This window comes from Galleria mellonella, unplaced genomic scaffold (assembly GCF_026898425.1).
Source record: "Galleria mellonella isolate WM207_F2 unplaced genomic scaffold, CSIRO_AGI_GalMel_v1 utg184, whole genome shotgun sequence".
NCBI classification, from domain to species: domain Eukaryota; kingdom Metazoa; phylum Arthropoda; class Insecta; order Lepidoptera; family Pyralidae; genus Galleria; species Galleria mellonella.
This window is the reverse complement of record NW_026442025.1, coordinates 9,349,052-9,360,513: the sequence shown is the minus strand read 5'-3', so window position 1 is coordinate 9,360,513 and position 11,462 is coordinate 9,349,052.

Sequence of the window (11,462 nt, the reverse complement as noted above, 5' to 3'; positions counted from 1 at the left end):
CACACAGCGGTTGAAATAATAATTAAAAATTATAATAAAGATACTACACAAAAAATATAAATAAACAAATTGCATATTATAACAGTGTCATCAAAAATGAGAGTGTGTGTGTGCGTCGCTTAATACTTGCAAAATGAGGTCCGTGTTCAGCATTTTGCTGCAGTGTCAGGGACACTGATTTTCAGCACAAGCCTCGACAACCTACGGGATCCTTATGATAAGAATAAATTTAGATAGCTTTAATGGTGTGCTTAAAGTGTATTTTGTAAAAAGTATGCACAATTAAAATAAATATAATAAATTTGTGGTAGGTAGGTATATTTAAAATGATAAATTATGGCATATTTATATTTTACACTTGTTTAAATGATTTAAATAAAATCACGATTTAAAAGTGCTAGTAAAAAAGTCTATTTGAATAAAGATATTTCAAATTATTATTTAAATAATAAAAAATCTATTTACAACTTATGTACAAAACTCTCGGTGTGTTTAATTTACCAGTTTTTTATCGCCATGTTACAGATTGAACTTAGTGGACAATTTCGGCTGACTGTTTCATGAAACTTGGATTATGGTGGGTAATAAGCTTCGAGTATATATAAAGGCATTAAATATACTTCGTCTCTTTCACACAAAAACAATTTCGTTCTTCTATCTCACTCTACGCTATTTCGCCGTAAATCTTTAGAAGCCATTCTAAAAGGACTTTAGATTAAAATGTATGTAAATGTGTACAGTAAATTTTCACATAAAGAGTTTGAGACGTAATTTTTAACCGTCTTCAAAATAGTATTTTTTAATTCAACATTACTTTTTGTGCATAATGTACACAATGCAAACTGATTTTATTTGTTCTTTTTAACGATGAATACGAATGAAGTCAGTTTTTTTTTTCAATGTACAATCGTTAGGAAACTGTAATATCAGTAACAATAATAAAGTAACAATAATTAACAAATCTTTTATGAAAAAAAAAGAAAGAAATAGTCTCTCATTATTGATATAAGGCACCCTATTTATATGTAAAATTATTTAAATAAAAATTATAAAGATTCGATTCTTTGTTTATAATGTGGATAAGCTAGAAAACTTCTTAAACGATATTAAAAATTCTTTCACCTACTGATATAGAAAACTACATAATAAGCAAGTCAGATGAGCTGTATTTTATTTAAAAAAAATCAAGCGAAGCTAAGTCGTGTCGTATCATAGTCGTTAGTCGTATCATATTATTATCTTTGGCAAAATAAAAAATAAAAACCCCAGCTTGCGGCTAACTGAGAGAAAGCAACCCGGATGCATAGTTTGGCTTATCTTATATTAAACCAAGTTTCATTAAGAAGTTTTTTACCCACAGAAGTCATAGATATTTGTGCTATCTATATTTTGCGTGTCTTTTTTTTTTTTTTTTTTTTTTTTTTTTACAACACAGGGGGCAAACGAGCATGCGGCTCACCTGATGGTAAGTGACTACCGCCGCCCATGATCACCCACAACACCAGCGGCATTGCAGGTGTGCTGCCGGCCTTTTAAAAAGGAATATACTCTTTTCTTGAAGGTTATGTTGTCGTATCGGTTCGGAAATACTGCTGCTGGAAGTTGATTCCAAAGAATGGTTGTGCGTGGAAGAAAGTGCCTTGAAAAACGCACGGTGGAAGACCGCCACTCGTCCAGATGATTGGGATGAAACTTTAGTTTGTGGCGGGTTGTACGGTGGTGAAAATCAGCAGCAGGTATCAATCCGAACAATTCCTCAGAACACTCCCCATGATAAATTCGGTAGAAGATGCACAGAGACGCAACATCTCTGCGCAGTTTCAATGGGTCAAGTCGGACAGTAAGGCGTTGACTATCGATAATTCGAGCCGCCCGACTTTGAATGCGGTCTAACGGAAGGAGTTGGTACTGTGGCGCTCCTGCCCACAGGTGAGAACAGTATTCCATATGCGGCCTGACTTGGGCTTTATATAATTTCAGGCGGTGTTCTGGCATGAAATATCGTCTCACCCTATTGAGCACTCCTAACTTTTTGGAAGCTATCTTAGCCTTCTCCTCCAGATGACCGCAAAACTGGACGTCGCAAGATATATCAACGCCCAGAATTCCTAGACTTGACTTTTTATCAAGGGAAGTGCCTTGAAAGTGAGGAGATACGACAAACGGCGTCTTTTTTTGCGGTAAACGCGCAGACTTGTGTCTTTTTGGGGTTAAATTGGACAAGATTTTGTTCACCCCAGATCGAAACTTGATGGAGTGAAGTTTCGATTTCAGACACAAGTCTATTCCGGCACTCATCGGTATCTATCTTGCTTGTTAAGGATGATGATGTATATAAATTTTGACAATTATTTTCGAAATTAAGATATGCTTTCTTAAGTTTTTCCATTATAATTCTGCGGTTATCAATAATACAGTTTTCCTCTGCCAAACAAAATCCTGCTTGTTGCTATAAACGTGATTTTGCGTTTTAAACTCAAATATTTTCAATATATTGTTTCTGCTATACACTAGATTAAAAAAATATACCTGCAGAAGTCAGCGACGGGATCTCAGACTATAAAAAGATACTAATGATTTCGATCCCACCCTGTATATATTGTTAGTAGTCCTTTGTTGAACGGTGTTATGTATCAAAACAATACAGGCCAAAATCAAACAAAACAAAGTTGAGAAGCTCTGAGCAAACCAACACGTTGGCTTCGCTGCCAACATACAAATTAGTAATTAGCATAATCTAATTAAGGACGAATATTACCGGGATGAGGGAACGAAATGGTCCATGTTTTGAAGAATGAAAAAATAATTTGCAGTTGCGTTTTATTTTTAATTAAATTTAAAGCAATTAAGATTGTGCGTACTCATCTGCCTGCGTGCGTGCGTGTGTGTATGTGTGAGTATATATGAGTGTTTTTTTGTGTGTGTATGTGTGTGAAAGTGATAGATTTTGTTTATTTGCACCACGCACACGTTTGGATAATGATAATACAATTATACCTATATATAGATTTTTTTTATATATGTAAGGCCAATAAGGCAACCTTACTGTTGCAAGCGATCTTTTCAAAGGATCCGATTGGAGCAAATTTAGGATTTTTTTTAAATAGGTCAGGGTCTGAGTGCTCTGTGTTATGTGTGTCTGTGTGCCTCGGATGTCTCATTGCTTGGTTTCACCGGCATCCACTAATAACCTGCTACATGCTTGAGTTACACTCCGTCGATTCTTTATACCTATAGTATAGGATACTCCGACACTGTATTTGTATCTTGTCTTTGTCGATTTTCGGAACTATATGGACAGCCCATTGCAATTTTAATTTGATTACTCAAGCTATATTAGTAACTCTTATCCCATAATAATTATGTCAAAATATAAAGTAAATAATGAAGAAGAAAGGTTCTTGTGTGGCGATTCTGTGTAGGCAAACGCAGTGTAGGACGACCAGATGGAATGACAACCTCAAATGCATTTCAGAGAGTCAGTGGACACAGGTGGCTCAGGACCGTTCCTTATCGCAGTCTATGGGGGAGACCTATGTTCAGCAGTGGACAGTTAATGGTTGAACATCATCATCAACATGATGGTTTATATAAAAAAAAACTCAATATTATTAATATTCATTATTTATGTATTAATAATATGTTCTTATAGGCCAATGTACTCGATTTTCATTTCGATTTGAATTTATATTATGTATTATTTATTCTGTGGTTGTATGCGGTCGCTTGATTTATTTATAATGATTATTTTGTTTTGTTACAATACTGGCATAGAATAAGCTATGTTGTAAAACCATGAACTATGTTGTAGAAATATAATGATTTGAAAGTATGTCCAATGATGTTTATGACATTGAATTATTGGATTTGATAATTGATTTTTTGACATTTTAAAACAGTAATTGTCGATTTTCTTACACTTTCTTTTGGGGGTTTCCTTTTTATTAAAAAAAAAGTATGGTACATACTATAAATGTAAAAAAATAAATATTGACTGCACCTTTTTTTTATACAACTTAGAATGGCAAACAAGCTGACGGTCCACCTGATGGAAAGTGGTAACCGTCGCCTATAGACATGAGCAGTACCATGGACATAACATAGTATACTGTTTCGCCCATGATACCCCCCATGCGTTACCATTCCTGAGGACTCAGGAGTTATTCCTCCGTATCCAGTAAATTCACGCCATATCCCACCCTTCAAACCGAAACACAATTATGCAAACATAGTTGTGTTTGCATGGTTGTGTTTGCTTTATAAAGATGATTGAATGTTTCTTAATCTAACGACTGAACGGTTTTGAATGAATTTTGTTCATAGGTAGATTCATCATCACCGATATCATGAATATCGGTCGTTAACTGTTCACTGCTGAACGTAGACTTCGCCTAAAAATGCCTTTGCCAATTTGCTAGTTGCCACGCTTGGTAGACTAATTAAAAACCGCAGTTAGGCGTTGGTGATGTTTTAAGAAGGACGCAGCTGCCCATCCCCTTACCACTAAATTTCTTTAGCCGCCTCTTACGGCACCCACGAGAATAGAAGGGGGAATACATAGAATACTTAATATATTGATTCATATATGTAGGTATATAAGTGGTAATAATGTATGTTTTTGCTACCCTAATGTCGTGATGCTGTACATCCAGAGGGAGACTTTGTACAAAATTCGATTGCTTGGGTACCTCTGTCCCATTCGTGTTTCAACTGTGAAGCGGTTGTGTTTGCATGACTGTGTTTCGGTTTGAAATAAGGGATGTGGCGTGAATTTACTGGGTACAGAGGAATAACACCTGAGTCTTCAGGAATGGCAACGCATGGGGAGTATCATGGGCGAAACAGTATACTCTGTTATGTACATGGTACTGCTCGTGTCTATAGGCGACGGTTACCACTTTACATCAGGTGGGACGTCAGCTTGTTTGCCATTCTAAGTTGTATAAAAAAAAATATCAGAGTAAATAAAAAAAAAATTGTTTTGAGCTAAAAAGTTTTAAACAACTTTTAGGTGTACATATCAAAAGTAATGATTCCACGAAAGATGTGTTTAGACACTCCAAACGTCAACCGGCTGAAAAGCTCAGTAATAGGCTGACAGGCAGACTTTTCAACTTGAACACCCACAAGACAGCGATATGAAGGTTTAATATTATGCGAATACTTTTACTTACTGTCTACTTTTATAATAAATTACTTTTATATTATATGAGAGGTTATATTTACTAGAGGGAAACTTTGTACAAAAGTCGATTGCTTGGATACCTCTGTCCCATTCGTGTTTCTACCGTGAAGCAGTTGTGTTTGCATGACTGTGTTTCAGTTTGAAGGGTGGGATATGGCGTGAATTTACTGGGTACAGAGAAATAATACCTGAGTCCTTAAATGGCAACGCATGGGGGTAATGGGCAAAACAGTATACTCTGTTATGTCCATGGTACTGCTCATGTCTATAGGCGACGGTTACCACTTTCCATTAGGTGGTTCGTCTGCTTGTTTACCATTCTAAGTTGTATAAAAAAAAGAGACGAAATTGTGCTATTTTAACGTAGCAAAATTTTGAGAACACAATTACATTTTGACCACTAAAAAAGACGTAAGACACTGACGTAAAGAAGTTTTTTTTTTTTGCATAATTCGTCGAACAGAATATTATTAGAATCCAATATGCGATGGGACGAGCCGCCCACCGTCTGTCGGATTAATTAGGTCAGTCAACGATGTAAACGTATTTTTAATAAAATTTAAAACGATTTTGAACGGTCCGCCTTATGTACAATGTTAACCGTAACCTTTACCTGTAGACATAACATAGTTATAAAAGACTGCAAAATATCATATAACATGCTGTGATATTAAATTCAATTCATTTCTAAATAATATTATATTGTGTTGAATATTATAATATATATAATTTTATGGTTTACCAGAGGGAGAGTTTGTACAAAAGTCGTTTGCTTGGATACCTCTGTCCCATTTGTGTTTCTACAGTGAAGCAGTTGTATTTACATGGCTGTATTTCGGTTTCAAGGGTGGGATATGACGTAAATGTACAGGGTACAAAGGAATAACGCTTGAGTCCTCAGGAATGGCAACGCATGGGGGTATCATGGGCGAAACAGTATACTATGTTATGTCCATGATACTGTTCATGTCTATAGGCGACGATTACCACTTTCCATCAAGTGAGCCGTCAGCTTATTTGCCATACTAAGTTGCATAACAAAAACAAGCGTTTTTAGGCTACAGTAACTGTTCACCATCAGACAAGCTGTATGCTTGTTTGCTACCTTTGTGATATAAAAAAAAAAACATACAGGTACAATGAATAAAGGTAAGCATTAGATTAGTTGGGTTGTTATACCTTTCTTATTATTTGGAATAGAAATGAGATATATGTATGTTAAAGAATAAATAGGATAGACGTCTGATAATGTCGTATATTTGTATTCATTATGCTATTTATTGCGTGTTTCCTATTTGTGAAGTACGGGTAATGGGTATTGTAATGGAATCCTTGCTAATATTATAAATATGAGAGTGTGTTTATTTGTTAACTCTAGGCGAATTAACGGCTTATTTATTTATGTAAGTAGTACGTACGTACAGTATGTAAGTACAGTAAGTGTACATATGGCGGACTTAACGCATAATGGCGTTCCCTACCAGTCAACCATGAGGCAAGCAGAAAATCAAGTAGGTGCATTTATTACTAAAATATGTATAAATATTGTTACTACAAATTACGTACATACATCCGTATATTTACTTAGATACATACATATATATATATATATATATGTAGAAAAAATAAGGTACAATTAAAAAATAAAAATAAAAAATATACTTATCATATCGTTATAAAATTATTCATACTGTATAGTAAGTGACCTACATGAACTTTTTTTTTAATGGATGAAGACGGAATGTTAAGTTAATATTTGTTTAATATTTTCTTATACATTTATCGGAAATGAAAATTATCATACAAAGCTTTTTCGATCTGATTTAAACTCGTGGTAAATTCTATTATTGCAAGAGTTTTACAGGGCATACAAGACTTTGTGGTTTACCACCATTAACACAAAGAAATGTCCATTTGACCTACCAATTACCTATATAATTGATCTGTATTACTAATTAAGCCAGAAACTGTACTAATCAAGAGATTAATCAATAAATGGTAGGTGTTGCTTCGCATAAACAAAATACGTAATCAAGGTGCCTGCATTAACAAGATTTCTTACCGAATCTCCATAAAATCAACATTCCCCACAGAGTATGAGCCAGGCCCGGTTTAATCCATTTGTGTAATTAGTCCAACTACTAACCCAGCCACGCCTATTGTCATGTCAGGCAAATCATAGACCCGAAGACCGGGTACAAATCTAGAACTATATTTTTAGATGCCACACTATTGCACTAATCGTGTGTATATATATATGTTTTTTTTTATACAACTTAGAATGGCAAACAAGCTGACGGCCCACCTGATGTAAAGTGGTAACTGTCGCCTATAGACATGAGGAGTACCATGGACATAACAGAGTATATTGTTTCGCCCATGATACCCCCCATGCGTTGCCATTCCTGAGGACTCGGGTGTTATTCCTCTGTACCCAGTAAATTCACGCCATATCCCACCCTTCAAATCGAAACACAGCCATGCAAACACAACTGCTTCACGGTTGAAACACGAATGGGACAGAGGTACCCAAGCAATCGATTTTTGTACAAAGTCTCCCTATGGTATATATAATGGTATATAAGTGTATATAATGAGTAGGGATGTATATTTTACGTTATTACATGTATTATATTTCCATATTAAGAAATAATAGAATTTCATTGTACCTCCGATCAAACTGTTTATAATTACTCCTCTCCATCCAAAGGTTGCCTGGAAGAGATCGCTTTTAGCGATAAGGTAGCCCATTGTTTTCTCATTGTGATCATTTCTTGTAATTATTTATATTTATTACTATTGTTTACTATTGTAATTTTTTTGAGGAAACAATAAAGAGTATCTATCTATCTATCTATAATCGCCCGATTCTCCAGTTAGGATATTGTGTTATCAGGAACTAGGCGACCGAATAACTGCAGTCACATTCCAGAACACCGACACTCGCGCCAATTTATATAACTTCATTCTCTGAAATATCTAGACCATGAATTGAATCCGGGACCTCATTTACGTAAAGCAACGTGCCCACCACTGCCCCACTGCGGAACAAACGATTGTTATAATGGTTTAGGGGATTTTAAAAGAAAAAATATCCTTTTTAGATAGAATGGTAATAGTATATAAATAAATACTATAGGATACGTGTTGATGCCTACGGTATCAATGCGTCCGTACTCCGTAATTTTACTAGCATATCCCAGTTTTCAAATCGAAACATGGCTATGTAACTATAGCTATTTCTCTGAATAAACCCAAGTAGGACAAAAGTACTCATACATATATTTGGGTTTTGAATAAATAGTTACACAATATCTTTTCGTTTCATTGTTTTTTTCTAATGGATAAACTCAAAAACTACTCAACTGATCATTTAACCTATAGAAATCTGCATTATCATCGAGTAATAAACCCGTTAGAATCCAGGTCGGGTCGCTATTTTTTAATATTATGGTTTTATTTAATTATATAATCTCATATTGTTAGTTTATTAGGTATTTTTATTCAAAATAATAAATAATTTATACCAAAAACATGTCGTACGATATCTGACAGTGGCGATCGTGTGGTCAATTTGATGTATGCACATAATTATGCTTTGGAAAAGGTTTAGTATTATGTCCTTTTAAGCAGCGCTTTTTCTTTTGAGCAATCTTTATTGTTGTATATCGTTTGTAGATGTATTATAAGTATTTTTGTTTATATTTTATTATTATTATATGTAAGTATATTATTATTTATACTGCATTTAAATTTATCTTTAATCTCTTTTTATTATTTATCTATTGTTATGTCTTGACCAGACGCAACTGTAATTGTTTCTATTCATCCTGAGGTTGCCTGGAAGAGATCGCTATTAAGCGATATGATCGTCCAATGTTGCCTCTTTAGATTGCTTCTTACAATTAAGATTTTGGTTGTAAACATATTTTTAACTCATGTAATTTGTACCATTCTTTAAGGTGAACAGATAAAGATATTTTTAATTATTTATTCATTCATTTATCCTTGATATTTATTGTATATATTTATTCAAGGATGGGATATGGGAATAAAATTACAGGATATAGAGGCATAATACCTTAGTCCTCAAAAATGGCAACGCATGAAGGGCATCATGTGTAGTATAGTTATATTCGTGGTAGTATTTATTAACCATCAGGTGAGTTGTCAGCATACCCTTCTAAGTTATATAAAAAAAAATTAAGAAAAAATATTTTTAATTTATGTGAATAAATTTTAAATCCGAGCCTGTCTCTAGGACTATTTATATATGGCAGCGACTGGCCGCGATATATTTGGGCAGTTCGTTCCGTTAAACCACGAATGGTATATACATACATATATATTTCATTCCTGATGTAAAATACTGATTATACTACATTCTGACCGCTATAATGAGAGGTGAACATGCGAAATAATTATACTCGTATACTCCAATTAGGATCACTTTTATAATTATTACTAGCTTTTACTCGCGACTTCTTCCATGCGACCAGGGTATGTTTACTCATCGTTATACGTTCTTTATCTCATATAGTATGTGTATACCAAATTTCATAGTGTTTGGTTAAACTGTTAAGGTGTTATAAGTTAACAAACAAACAAACTCACATTGATAATATTAATAAAATGAATTAAACTTTATTAATTTAATATATGTACTTAATACGTATTAATACTTACTTCGTATACTTACTTTATGTAGGTATCTGTTATTAATAGGATATTGTTTTTTTTTTTTAATGGAAGATAATGACATGGCTACCTCGCCCGCGCTATCGGTATACACTGGCGAGGCACCAGTGAGGCAATATAGGTGAGGATGAAAGCATATTTCTGGAACAGAACATGGTGACAATTCCTTTTCTAATACATTGATTAATTCTTCAGAAAGTCGGTAATGATGAATATAATCCACACCACGTAATTGTTGATTGTCGCCATTTCTTACGATCATTTTCTATTTTAGCTTCATCCAACAAATGGATCATTACACATAAACGAGCAGCCATCATTTTTAAACACAAATTGATAATTTTAATACAATTAAATATAATAGAGTTCGAGAAACAAATAAATATATTAGTTGAATACTATGCAAACAGCGTAGAAAAAAAAAGCTTTTGATTTTGACATAAGAAATCGAGGCTGTAGACTAGGCTGTAGGCGAAGGCGAGGCTGATTTTTGTTAGTGAATACCAAATACTATGACAAAATGTCAAATGGCACAGCTTTGAGTAGTTCCCGTTTACGCCGCTCGTCTTTGAGCGCTGGTGTCGTGTGTTAGTAATTATGAATGAATGAATGAATGAATGAATGAATGAATGAATGAATGAGTGGACGAATGAATGAATAAATGAATGAATTATTACAAAAAAAAGTGAATACCATTTCAATATTTCATCTCTGCGTCAAGACTGATGTCTAGGCTGTTTGCTTAGAGAATAGCACTGCAGTTGGCCCGTCACGACGAATTTGAAGTCGATCTGACAAATAATTTTTAAGCCATTGTAAGCAATATATCCATACTAACGTTAACACTAACGTTAGTTAGTAACGTTAGTGACGTTACATAGTAACGTCCCCATTACTAACAAACCTTCTCCCTCCTCCCCCATAGGATGTCGTAAAAGTCAACAAAAAATCACAAAAAAAAATATTATTATCCTTGGCTATAACTCCGTATAAGCAAAAGAATCCGTTCTTATTGTATGGGTATGAACAATATGTTGGAATAACACATATCTTTTTTAACCCTAAATTATGCGCGTAAAGCCGTAGACAAGCGGTTGTAGATATTACAGCGACTAATAAGAACAGACAAACTATTTGTACTTTACTATATACCCGATCGAAGAAAACAAATTAAGCTTGTTTTAATTACACACCATGTTCGCGTTATTATCTAAACAATAAACATAGTAATAGCTCTCTACTAAGAAACATAATAAACAAGAGTAGAGGTTTAGACAGCAGCGATTAGCATTACAAAGGGAATATTTACAAATTCAAGACACGAATCGGTTTATAATGACATTTACTACCAACGCAAAATAAAATGGCTCAAAAAATATCTTTTACCTTTTACCTATTCGGAGCGGCTAGATATTTTCTTACCTAAAAATAGGAGAGAAAATATGACTTTATATAAGCTTAAATTAATAAGATGTAGTGTTGTATTAAAGTCTATTGTGAATTACTATAACAGCCTAAAGCATTCCTCTATGTATTATTTCTTTTTTAATTTCTGATTTTTATAAAAGGAACGCACTCT